Source organism: Rutidosis leptorrhynchoides, chromosome 11 (assembly GCF_046630445.1).
Source record: "Rutidosis leptorrhynchoides isolate AG116_Rl617_1_P2 chromosome 11, CSIRO_AGI_Rlap_v1, whole genome shotgun sequence".
Classification (NCBI taxonomy): domain Eukaryota; kingdom Viridiplantae; phylum Streptophyta; class Magnoliopsida; order Asterales; family Asteraceae; genus Rutidosis; species Rutidosis leptorrhynchoides.
In genome coordinates this window covers 170,540,555-170,555,535 of record NC_092343.1, presented here as the reverse complement: position 1 = coordinate 170,555,535, position 14,981 = coordinate 170,540,555, and positions in this window count along the sequence as shown.

Here is a 14,981-nt window from a genome sequence, read left to right as displayed (position 1 = left end):
AACCTATATCAAGTATATATATTAACACGTATATTTGTAACCGAACAAATTTATACATTATATCAGAAAATATATAACTTATTTTAATGTTTATATAATTTTATTTACATATGTTTTTAATTTGTTATATATAAATATATATATAAATAAATAGTTATATGTAATATTATGGTATTTATAATAAATATATTCGTATTTAGAAAATATTTATTTGTTACATTAATATCATTATTATAAAAGTAATAATTATATTAATGAAAGTAATAATAATATTATTGTTAATAATAATAATAATCTTAAATGTTAATAATAATAATAATAATAATAATAATAATAAAAAAATAATAATAATAATAATAACAATGATAATAATAAAAAAAATTGATTATAATTATGTTAATAATATTTTCACTAAAAATATGATAGTTTTGAACAATTATGATAATAATAATATTTATGTTGTTAATAATGATAATATTAATAATGATAATAATAATTAGTGTTAATTAATGGGATAGGCTACCTTTAATAAAATTTGGCCAAAAACACAAAGCCAGGGACTCGAACCCTGGATCACTGGTTTCCCCCACATCACACTCTAACCAGCTAGGCTGATCCGTCTTTCTGTTATATGTACAAACCCACTTGTATTTAATCCGTATTTGTTTTAATACAATAGTCATCTTCTTCAACCTCAATCAAAATCGACCAAATAAGTTTTCAACCACAATTTATTCAATCGTTTAACGATTTATTAGGTCAACAGAAAACAATCATATCAATTATTTTGATTTAATTATAACAGATAATAAGAAAGATAGCGAAAAACATCTCGTGAATATTTTATCAAACCCAAACATCGATTTCAAAATATAGACTATTTTAAACTTAAGTTTCTACATGAAATTTATTTTAAATCCTTCCTAGAAACTTTTGGGATCATCAGTTGATCCAAAGTCCCTAAAACGAATTCGAATTTCTTGAAGAATCAACCATTTAACTTTTTGAAAAAAATAGGTTCGACTTCGAAATTAAACCTTGGTTTCGAAAATTAATATTTGAAAACTTGCAGATAGCTTGAGTACCAGATTCCTATCAGCTCTGCAATTCTAGATTTTAACATTTAAATCGACTTTATGTTTTTAAAAAAAAAATAGTGAAGCAGAGGTAGCGAAGCAGAGGTAGCGAAGCAGACCTGCTATTATGTTTATATAATTTTTTTTTCTTAAACAGACAAACGTAATTGCAACTGATATTTGGGAATTATGATGAAACATTGGAATATATCTTTATTTGATATCGATGGAAATTTTTATATATAGAAGAAGAAAAACAGCACATACCCTCACGGGTCTACAGCAAATAAAAAAAAAATAAGATAATTACTATAAAACAAAATGGAGGTCGATTGATAGCTAACTTGTACCGAAAAAAAAAATATCAGATACAGTTTAAGTAAAACGTGGAACTGATTTTGGAATTATCTTTTAATTTTAATCCGTATTAAATTTATATAAATTAATAATTCTAATAATAATAATAATATTAATAATAATAATAGTAATAATAATAAAAATACTAATAATAATAATAATAATAATAATAATAATAATAATAATAATAATACTAATAATAGTAGTGATAATACTAAATATTCATTTTAATCATAATATTTATAATAATATTTATGTTTTTACTAATACTGGAAATAACAATTTTGATAATAATATTATGGGTGTTATTAATAATAAAAATTACTACTTTAAATGATAAAGGTATTAACAATATTTACAAGTAATAGTCAAGATGTGACAAGTTACATGAATCTAATTTCATATTTCTATATATTTTTATATCATAGATGATAATACAAATATTGATGTTACTATTATTTTTCAAATAAATTCAAAACTATATATTTCAATATACTTTATATAAATAGATATGTTTTAAATAACAATATTCATAATATTATATTTTTATTTTATTTCACATAATTAACTAAAGCATATACTATTTTAAATCATATTTCAATATATACATCTTCTTCTATTTACAAATAATTGTTCGTGAATCGTCGGGCATGGTAAAAGGGTAACTGATTATCCGAATATAGATTTCGAACTTTCTAGACTCAACATTATAGATTTTGCTTATCGTGTCGGAGATATATAGAGGTTAAGGTTTAAATTTGGTCGGAAATTTCCGGGTCGTTACAGTACCCACCTGTTAAATAAATTTCGTCCCCGAAATTTGGTAGAGGTTGTCATAAATAACAATAGGAATGTTTTCATGACGAATATGAGGTAATAATAGAGTTTTATCATTATTGGAAGATATGGATAAAACGATTCGATCATGTGAAGCGCACGAGTGAAGCTATCACAAAAGAATGAAATGAGTGAATATGGAATTGTTTTAACCGATAACATGATTAGGATTGATTTCCAGAATTTAAGGGATTTAAAGAATATCTTATGTAACAAGATTTGACTCTTTAGGGATAAGAATATTCTTCAATCTAATGTGGCAATCTGTTTTGATTTCTCTGTCGGATATTTCACTATAAATCTTCCTCCTCCGTTTCCTTATTCTCCACACCTTCTATTCTTGCTTCCTCTATTCATTCCTTAATATGCTTCATCCAATCCTGATTCTTATTATACTTCTAACTTTCATATCTTTCATCTGCCGCCAGAAGAATCTATTCACCTTTATGAATTTCTTGGTATTATAATGTTTCTAATTCTCCCGTGTCTTTACGTTGCAATACGTATTGATATACACGGTTTGTAATTTCTGAGTGATCGTTGAGTTTGATATCTTCCCTTATATTTCGATGTTCCTGCTTCTGTCTTCTATAATCATTGTCATCCACAGTTAATACTCTCTTATATTTGCTGCGATTTATACTCCAATTTCTATTTCGGGACATTGTCCCTTCGTTTCTTCTTCCCGTCCTCAAGTCAAGCGAGTAATGATCCGAAATTCGTAAATATGAACATAGATAATGCTCTTAGAAAGAAATGGTAATGGCACGATTTTGATTTGTCCAATTACCAGAATATCCTGAAAAAGATCGAACTATCAAGATGATATGTTCCTATTATGTTTGAAGATTGAATAGAGTGTAAGAGTCGTGTAACATGGTACATGATGACGGTACTGTGAATCATCACATTCCATTAGAAACTTAACATGGCTTACTATAATATAATGAAGTTGATCAAGTTTCATTATATTATACTAATTCATGCATCAGTTCCCAACACTGCTTCAGAACATTCCTATTTTAAACCTGAAGGTTTTAGAACTTAGAAACTAACACAGTTTCTTTTATGTTGTAACGCAGATGTTACGGAGTGATAAATGATCCCAGATAGGAATAGTTGTGAAAATATCTCCAGAAATATGGAGAATATGTATCACGGAAGATATGAAGAAATCTTATAATATCTAAGATAAGATGATGATAAAGAATATCATCTGGAAAAGTTTAGAATAAGGAGTAGGGTTATTTCTAACGGTTTCAGCAGGCACTGAATCGTTTGAATTCTTTGAAATCAAACTTATTCTTTGTGATTTGTCCACAGCCTCTTTCATACTTTGCTCAATTTATTTTCCAGTTCTCAACCTTCTCCTTTTCTGAGCTTTACCAACATACTGTACTTTATCGTCAAACTTTTGACTGTTAAAGTCGTTTACAGTTTTTGCTGCCTCATCAGCATTTCAAGAACTAGTTCATAGTCCAGGATGCCTTTCAGAAACTTCACCTTCGAAATATGTAATTCCTAGGGATAGACGTTTTCGGTATAATTGGGAGAAATTTCTACGAGATTTTCAAAATACTGATTGCAGATTTCGCTAAAGAGATAACGAGTTGCTGGTACATCTGCTGATGATGTTGTGAAATATAAAAGGTTCTCCGGTAACAACGGCGAAAGGACAAGGTATAAATATCGAGGTTATAGTAGGAGTAGTCTCACTGAGAAGCCGAAGTGGAGCTGTGACAAAATTAGCTTCTTGAAAAGGAATTGTAGGGCTGTTTTTGCTAATAAATGGCAAAGGATTCAACACGGTATGTGTTAAACTATGAATTTTGGATTCGAGAGTTTTTCAGATGCATAAATCTTTTCTTCCGTAGATGAAGTGCGGCTGGTTCAACTTCTTGATTGAGGTATTTTCAGGTATCATGAAGGGTTTGAATGCAGATTAGAATCGTCGAGATACAAATGAGGTTTTAAGATAAAATCAAGAGGCAAACTTGAAGAATTGTTTAATTTCATATGTTATTATCAATATTTTAATTCATTTTAATTGTCCAAAGTTAGCAGTCCAATAGTCCGATTGTCCAATGGTCCAATAGTTCAACAGTTCAATATATTCATATATAATTTAATATATATATATAATTAATACGTATCGTGATCCGTGTACCGGTCTCAGTATTGATCACAACTCAAACCATATATATATTTTGGAATCAACTCCAACCCTGTATAGCCAACTCCCACCTTCACATATAGAGTGTCTGCGGTTGTTCCGAAATATATATATAGATGGGTCGATATGATAAGTCGAAACCTTGCATACGTGTCCCGTTATATATAGTGCGTAAAATAAATAAATATATCATGACCCATTGCACAACGTGTTGTCTCAGAATTAATCCGACGTATTGTTGTACATGTGTCCCGACGGTATGTAAAGTGCGGAAATTAAATAACAATAAATAAAATTGCGAGAATGTAAATTGCGATAAATTAAATGTTAATCAGTTAGCTGGGTACAGTTAGCATGAAATCTTAACAATATTTCAATTAGTTAATCCGTTTGTTTCTAACAAATTTTATTATATCCCATGTTTTCTTCATTATGCCACTTGTTGGATTCGGATAGGTAAAAAAAAATCCAAATATGAAATTTAAATAGAAATGGTTATTCCGGGGTGACCGGATATGAATATCGGTGGTTGTAAGTAGGATAATAAATGACCGTTGAATCAGATTCGAAGAATGTACTGTGTAACTTGTTAATGTGAATTTTAAATATTCCTTGGGTACTACCCACCCGTTAAAATATTTTCATCATTAAAAGTTTGTACGAATGAATTTTTAATTACGATCTTTATGAAAACATACTTGCATATATATTTTCTTCCGAGGTAATTATAGATTTAATGAGTCAATAAGATTTTATACTCATTTGATTTATTGTTAGCACTTGATTACATGATCTCTAAAACATTAGAGATTACATAATCGTCATGTCGAACGAAGATAAATGAGATAGAACAATACGTAAAGCGAAGATAATTGATGTAGAACGATATATAGAACGGAGATCATGCTCGAAGTACAGATGGTGATATTGAGGCATGTGAGGTTGATATCCGAGGTACAGATTGTGATGTTGAGATTTACGGCGCGGTTGTGGTTTGGAGGTGATAAGGGTACTGTCGGCGGTGATGATGGTAGTGCCAATTATGCTGCCGGTGCTGCTGCTGGTGTTTGCAACCTTCGCATCATATTCTCCAAAGCCGTCACGCGAGCGCGAAATTCATTAACTTCTACTAGTACACCGGAATGATTGGCGGTTGAAACGAGCGAATGAACAAGATTCGAAATATGAGATAGTATGTAATCGTGACGAGATACTCTAGAAATGAGAGAGAAAATGGTTTCTCGAACAGATTCGCCGGTAAGTGCTTTCAGGTTCATTACCGAGAAGGCAATTTGATGAATGAGAAGGATCTTCGATGTGAAATGATTTTCGAATATAGGATGATATTCTAACTTCATAGAATATCTATATATAATACTAAAGACTTCGTAGCCTACAGAGGAACCTACGGCATATGACAAGCAAGTCTACAGATGCGTTAAGATATGAATTTTTGTCTATACACTATCGATGCACTAAATGCAGTAAGACGTGTCTAGACTAAAGAATGATAAGCAGGCAATTCACTAAGGATGATAAGCAGATGGTTTCCGACTAGAAATGATAAGCAAAACTTTTTGACAGGTAGACACGGTCAAAGTCCAGACTCACTAACGTATCCTAACAACTACCAGTTAGACACACTAATGCAAGGCCTGGTTCGCTAAGACCAACGCTCTGATACCACATGAGACGACCCGACCCAATCCATAGGGACGAATACAATAACATATGATAACATTGCGAGGTACTTGACCTCTATATGATACATTTTACAAACGTTGCATTTATTCTTAAAAGGCAAACTATCATTACATCAATATTTGACATTTTCGTCTAACATTTCATAATATCCAAATGACCTAATCTGTCATTTACTTATTTATATTCTCTATTGAACTCCAATGACTCGAATGCAACGTCTTTGTATCATGGCTTAAAAGGTCCCAAGTAGTATCCTTAACATGAGCTAATGCACAGCGGAAGACTTAATTCATACCTGAGAATAACATGCTTTAAAACGTCAACATAAAGTTGGTGAGATATATAGGTTTGATGCTAGCAGCGTTATAACAATGGAACACAAGATTTCATATATAAACATTTTAATAAAAATATTCTAAGTGGTTGAGCACTTGGTAACCATACTTAACATTTAATCACGTCGCATATTCCCTTTATTATGAAATCTTACTACACCGTACCAAGGTGTAGTCACGAAACGAAGTACTGTGCAACCGTTGAATACTGGTCGTCCAGTCCGGTTGGGGTTGTCAGGCCCGATAGATCTATCAACAGGATTCGCGTTTACAATACCGCTGTAAATATTAGTTACCAAGCTACAGGGAAGTATGCCAGTGGTACAACTCAACGTAGAATATATTTTTCAGTTACTTGTGTCCATAGCGTAAAACATAAAATACATGTATTCTCATCCCGAAATATTTAGAGTTTAAAAGTGGGACTATATACTCACTTTTGTCTTGAAGATATGTAATTTCGACTTGGTCTCCGATTGATATCACGAACCTATCCATATATAATATATCAATACCTTTTCTTTTTAAACAATCGTCACATATATATACTTATAATACTTTTAATACTTTTAATAATTCCTTAGTCCGTAGTTAGCAGTCCGATGTTAGTAATTCAATTTTAATGGTTCATATTTAGTTGTTTAATAAACCCCCAATGAAATAAATAAAACCCCCATCGTATATGTATTGGTCGAGATTAATCTTGACCCATGGTACCGGTGTTGTCAAATGACGTGTTGCGTACATAAAGTACCGGTGTTGTCAAATGACGTGTTGCGTACAATCATGAGATCTTATGATTAATCTTCTCGTATTGTTTACGGGTGATCCTGAACCATATAAAATTAAATTATGAGTACATATGTATAAAATATCATGTTACTTTAGGAAGATGTGATTTATTTAATTTTCTCCAATTATTTTCGTGGCTAAACTAGTCTTGGATATCCGATTTTGTTTTGGTCATAATTTCTTCGTTACAACTCCGTTTTCGTTGATTCAACTTTCCACTTCCTTGGATCGAGTCCCTCTTTAAGAATATGAACTGTAAATACCTTAGTTTGTATTCGAAATCATAGGTCATAGGTCAAATTTTGGTGAAACTTATGAAGTTAATCATTTTTGTTACAAAAACATCATTTAATGACCATTTTTCTAAAAATACTTATACTAGGAATTAAATCATGAAATTTTTATGTGTTAACATATTCATAAGAAATATCATTTTTCCAGAATATAAACCTCCAATTCAAAGTTCAAGATGGTTTTTAATTATCCAACCCAAAACAGCCCCCGGTTGCACTCCGACGTCATAAAAACAGTTTTTTAAGGTATTCTTTGAAAAACCAAGTTATACCTTGTTAAATTAGCATATATTTAAGTTATATTACAGGTCTTGAAGTATTTTAAAAGTTAAGTTAGAAGGATCTATTTAGTTTGCAAACAAGTTTGAAATCATTCAAACTATGTTTTTGTTGTTAAAATTGTATACCATACAATAAGATAGCTATATATATATGAATCGAATAAGGTTATGAACAAAGTTACTACCTCAAGTTACTTGAACAAGACTGCTGTAAAAGAGGAGTAAAAACCTAGAACCAAAAGAGTGATGAAATTGGATGAAAGATTGGAAGCAACTTAAGACATAAACTTGAATTGAAAGTTGTATTTTTGTAGTGTTTTTGTTGATCTTTTTATGGTGGTGTTTAAGGTGATTCTTGAGAGGATTTTTGCTGAGTTCTTAGAGAGACATGAGGCTAGTAAGTGTGTGTGTTTAGCTAGAGAAATGATGTTCCAAAAATTGAAAATGGATGCATGTATTTATGGTGGTGTAAAAGGTGTATAAATTTGTAATTTTGTGAAAAGATCTTTTAATCATGTGAAATTGTCATACTAAATAACAAAAGTAGTTACCTTATACATAAGGCATGAACAAGGGCTGGTTGGTGGTGATTTGATGTGTATATACCAATAGTAAATACGTATAGAAGCTAGGTATGATACGAGTACATATACTCTAGATATACGTATAGAAATCTTGTGAAAAATGGAATGAGGATTCAAATATAGCTATCTTTTGTGAATATACTTATATTGTTTTATGTATTTAAGTCTTTAAAAGTGATTAAATACATTATATATACGATATATGTATAAACATTATAGGTCGTAAGTATTTATGTCAAATAACGTTACGTATAGTTATCGTTTTGAAAGCTTAAGTTAGTAGTTTCAAAATATACTTATAACTTATTGTTATTAATACAAAATGAGATATTTAAACATCCTTAAATCATGTTAAATATGTATATATACATATATATACACAAACGTATAATTAACATATATTGTATAGTTCGTGATATCATCGGTCAAACTAGACGGTTAAACGTTATGTAAAACTCTTTTCAAAATCATAAATCTCAACAATTTAGATTGCTTGGTGAGATATATAGGTTTGATGCTAGCAGCGTTATAACAATGGAACACAAGATTTCATATATAAACATTTTAATAAAAATATTCTAAGTGGTTGAGCACTTGGTAACCATACTTAACATTTAATCACGTCGCATATTCCCTTTATTATGAAATCTTACTACACCGTACCAAGGTGTAGTCACAAAACGAAGTACTGTGCAACCGTTGAATACTGGTCGTCCAGTCCGGTTGGGGTTGTCAGGCCCGATAGATCTATCAACAGGATTCGCGTTTACAATACCGCTGTAAATATTAGTTACCAAGCTACAGGGAAGTATGCCAGTGGTACAACTCAACGTAGAATATATTTTTCAGTTACTTGTGTCCATAGCGTAAAACATAAAATACATGTATTCTCATCCCGAAATATTTAGAGTTTAAAAGTGGGACTATATACTCACTTTTGTCTTGAAGATATGTAATTTCGACTTGGTCTCCGATTGATATCACGAACCTATCCATATATAATATATCAATACCTTTTCTTTTTAAACAATCGTCACATATATATACTTATAATACTTTTAATACTTTTAATAATTCCTTAGTCCGTAGTTAGCAGTCCGATGTTAGTAATTCAATTTTAATGGTTCATATTTAGTTGTTTAATAAACCCCCAATGAAATAAATAAAACCCCCATCGTATATGTATTGGTCGAGATTAATCTTGACCCATGGTACCGGTGTTGTCAAATGACGTGTTGCGTACATAAAGTACCGGTGTTGTCAAATGACGTGTTGCGTACAATCATGAGATCTTATGATTAATCTTCTCGTATTGTTTACGGGTGATCCTGAACCATATAAAATTAAATTATGAGTACATATGTATAAAATATCATGTTACTTTAGGAAGATGTGATTTATTTAATTTTCTCCAATTATTTTCGTGGCTAAACTAGTCTTGGATATCCGATTTTGTTTTGGTCATAATTTCTTCGTTACAACTCCATTTTCGTTGATTCAACTTTCCACTTCCTTGGATCGAGTCCCTCTTTAAGAATATGAACTGTAAATACCTTAGTTTGTATTCTAAATCATAGGTCATAGGTCAAATTTTGGTAAAACTTATGAAGTTAATCATTTTTGTTACAAAAACATCATTTAATGACCATTTTTCTAAAAATACTTATACTATGAATTAAATCATGAAATTTTTATGTGTTAACATATTCATAAGAAATATCATTTTTCCAGAATATAAACCTCCAATTCAAAGTTCAAGATGGTTTTTAATTATCCAACCCAAAACAGCCCCCGGTTGCACTCCGACGTCATAAAAACAGTTTTTTAAGGTATTCTTTGAAAAACCAAGTTATACCTTGTTAAATTAGCATATATTTAAGTTATATTACAGGTCTTGAAGTATTTTAAAAGTTAAGTTAGAAGGATCTATTTAGTTTGCAAACAAGTTTGAAATCATTCAAACTATGTTTTTGTTGTTAAAATTGTATACCATACAATAAGATAGCTATATATATATGAATCGAATAAGGTTATGAACAAAGTTACTACCTCAAGTTACTTGGACAAGATTGCTGTAAAAGAGGAGTAAAAACCTAGAACCAAAAGAGTGATGAAATTGGATGAAAGATTGGAAGCAACTTAAGACATAAACTTGAATTGAAAGTTGTATTTTTGTAATGTTTTTGTTGATCTTTTTATGGTGGTGTTTAAGGTGATTCTTGAGAGGATTTTTGCTGGAGTTCTTAGAGAGACATGTGGCTAGTAAGTGTGTGTGTTTAGCTAGAGAAATGATGTTCCAAAAATTGAAAATGGATGCATGTATTTATGGTGGTGTAAAAGGTGTATAAATTTGTAATTTTGTGAAAAGATCTTTTAATCATGTGAAATTGTCATACTAAATAACAAAAGTAGTTACCTTATACATAAGGCATGAACAAGGGCTGGTTGGTGGTGATTTGATGTGTATATACCAATAGTAAATACGTATAGAAGCTAGGTATGATACGAGTACATATACTCTAGATATACGTATAGAAATCTTGTAAAAAATGGAATGAGGATTCAAATATAGCTATCTTTTGTGAATATACTTATATTGTTTTATGTATTTAAGTCTTTAAAAGTGATTAAATACATTATATATACGATATATGTATAAACATTATAGGTCGTAAGTATTTATGTCAAATAACGTTACGTATAGTTATCGTTTTGAAAGCTTAAGTTAGTAGTTTCAAAATATACTTATAACTTATTGTTATTAATACAAAATGAGATATTTAAACATCCTTAAATCATGTTAAATATGTATATATACATATATATACACAAATGTATAATTAACATATATTGTATAGTTCGTGATATCATCGGTCAAACTAGACGGTTAAACGTTATGTAAAACTCTTTTCAAAATCATAAATCTCAACAATTTAGATTGCTTATCATGTTGGTAAGTTTTAATTTATGTAAATATTAATCTTATAAGTGTAAAACGATCGGAAAAATCCGGGTCGTTACAGTACCCACCCGTTAAAGAAATTTCGTCCCGAAATTTGGTAGAGGTTGTCATAAATAACAATAGGAATGTTTTCATGACGAATATGAGGTATTAATAGAGTTTTATCATTATTGGAAGATATGGATAAAACGATTCGGTCATGTGAAGCGCACGAGTGAAGCTATCACAAAAGAATGAAATGAGTGAATATAGAATTGTTTTAACCGATGTCGAGATTAGGATTGATTTCCAGAATTTAATGGATTTAAAGAAAATCTTATGTAATAAGATTTGGTTCTTCGATGATTTAGAAAACAGGATCTCCTTTGATTTAATGCGATAATCTGTTTCGATTTCTTTGTCGGATATTTCACTATAAATCCACCTCCTTCCCTTTCTTACTTCCATACCTCACATCTCTTACTCTTCCTCCTCTAATTCATACCTTAAGGTATCCTTTAAAATGCTTCATCCCGTTCTAATTTTTGTTATACTTCTAACTTTCATATCTTTCATTCTTCTCTTTCATCTACCGCTAGAAGAATCTATTCACTTTTATGATTTTCTTGGAATTATAATGTTTCTAATTCTCCCGTGTCTTTACGTCGCCATACGTATTGATACACACGGTTTGTAGTTTCTGGGTGGTTATTGGGTTTGATATCTTTCCTTATATTTCGATGCTCCTGCTTCTGTTTTCCATAATCATTGTCATCCATAGTTAATACTCTCTCCTATTTGCTGTAATCTATACCCCAATTTCTATTTTGGGACTTTGTCCCTTCGTTTCTTCTTCCCGTCCTTGAGTCAAGCGATCAATAGTTCGAAATTCGTAGGTATAAAATTCGGAATGAACATAGCTAATGCTCTAAGAAAGGAATTGTAATGGCACGATTTTGATTTGTCAAATTACCAGAATATCCAGGAAAATAGAACTATCAAGATGATTTGTTCTTAATATGTTTCGGAATTGGATAGAATGTAAAAGTCGTGTAACATGGCACATGATGACGGTACTGTGAATCATCATATTCCATTAGAAACTTAACATGACTTACTGTAATATAATGAAGTTGATCAAGTTTCATTATATTATACTAGTTCATGCATCAGTTCCCAACACTGCTTCAGAACATTCCTATTTTAAACTTGAAGGATTTAGAAACTAACACAGTTTCCTTTATATTGTAACGCAGATATTACAGAGAGATAAATGATTTCAGATAAGGATAGTGGTGAAAATATCTTCAGAAATATTGAGGATATTTATAATGAAAGATATGATAATATCTTGGAATTTCTAATGTCGAAGGATGATGATGAAGATTGACCCGTAAGGGTTTAGATTCAGAAGCAAGGTGTTTGCTACAGAATCGTCATAATTCTTTATGTACAAGTTTAGTCCTTGTAACTTGTTCAGAGTCTCCTTCATGGTTTGTTCAATCCGGTTTTCAGTACCAATTTTCTATCGAGCGTTCCTAACACTTCCTTCTTTTATCATCAACATTTGGTCATTAAGACCTTCTACAACATGCTGCTTCGTCCGTATTTTCAAAGTTATCGGATCTGGGTCATTGGTTATCAAACCAAGATGGTTTAAGGAGAATTGTATTTTTAGATGATTAAACGCTGATGGTAATATGATGGAATATAAAAGGTTCTCCGGTAACGATGGCGAAAGAACAACGTATATATATATATATATCGAGATTGTAATAAGAGTAGTCTTACTGAGATATCGAAGTGGAGCTGTGACAAAATTAGTTAATTGAAAAGGAATCGCGTGATTGTTTTTGCTAATGGATGATAAGGAATTCGATGCGGATACGTTTTAACTATAACTTCGAGTTCAAAAATTTTTAGGTGCATAACTGTATGCATAAATCTTTATTCCGTAGACGAGGTGCGGCTGGTTGAACTTCTCGATCGAGATGTTTTCAAGAATCATGAAAACTTGTGAATGCGAATTGTAATCGTCAAGATACAAATGAGGTTTAAAATAGAATCAAGTGGAAAACTTGAAGGATTGTTTAGTTTCATATGTAATAATCATCATTTTAACTCATTTTTAAGTGTCCAAAGTTAGCAGTCCAATAGTCCGATTGTCCAATGGTTCAATAAATTCATATATGAACTAAATATATAATATTCGAATTACTTAATACGTATCGTGACCCGTGTACTGGTCTCGGTGTCGATCACAACTCAAAGTATATATATATTTTGGAATCAACTCCGACCCTGTATAGCCAACTCCCACCTTCACATATAGAGTGTCTATGGTTGTTCCGAAATATATATATAGATGGATCAATATGATAAGTCGAAACCTTGTATACGTGTCCCGTTATTTAAAATGCGTAAAATAAATAAATATATATCATGACCCATTATACAACGTGTTGTCTCAGAATTAATCCGACGTGTTGTTGTACATGTGTCCCGACGGTATGTAAAGTATAGAAATTAAAATTGCAAGAATGTAAATTGCGATAAATTAAATATTAATCAGTTAGCTGGGAACAGTTAGCCGGAACAGTTAGCGTGTAATCCTATCACAATTTCAATTAATTAATTCATCTGTTTCTAACAATTTTTATTTTGCCAATGTTTCTTCATTATGCCACTTGTTGGATTCGGATAGGTAAAAATCCAAATATGAAATTTAAATGGAAATGGTTAATCTGGGGTGAACGGATACGTATATCGGTAATTGTAAGTAGGATAATAAATGATCGTTGAATCAGATTCGAAGAATGTACAGTGTAACTTGTTAATGTGAAATCTAAATATTCCTTGGGTACTACCCACCCGTTAAAATATTTTCATCATTAACAGTTTGTACGAATGAAATTTTTAATTACAATCTTTATGAAAATATATTTGCATATATATTTTCTTCGGAGGTAACTATGAATTTAATGAGTCAATAAAATATTCAACTCATTTGATTTATCGTTATTACTAGATTACATAATCTCCAAAACATTAGAGATTACATAATCGTCATGTCGAACGAAGAACGATACGTAAAGAAGAGGTAATCGGTGTAGAATGATATGTAGAACAAAGATCATATTTGAAGTTCAGATGATGATGTTGAGGTACGTGGTGCGGATGTGATTGTTGGTGGTGGTAATGATACGGTTGGTGTTGATGCTGATGATGTCGTTGACGTCGATGATGCTACTGGTACTGAAGATTGCGAGGTTGATGTTGTTAACGGTACTGGTTATGCTGCTGGTGCTGCTGCTGGTGTTTGTAACCTTCGCACCGTGTTCTCCAAAGCCGTCACACGAGCGCGAAGTTCGTTAATTTCTGCTAGTACACCAGGATGATTGGCGGTTGGAGTGAGCGAATGAACAAGATCCGAAATATGGGATAGGATATAATCGTGACGAGATACTCGAGAAATGAGAGAGAAAATGGTTTCTCGAACAGGTTCGCCGGTAAGTGCTTCAGGTTCGTCGCCAATGGGGCAATTCGGTGGGTGAAAGGGATCACCTTCTTCTTGTCTCCAATAATTTAGTATACTACGAACCCATCCC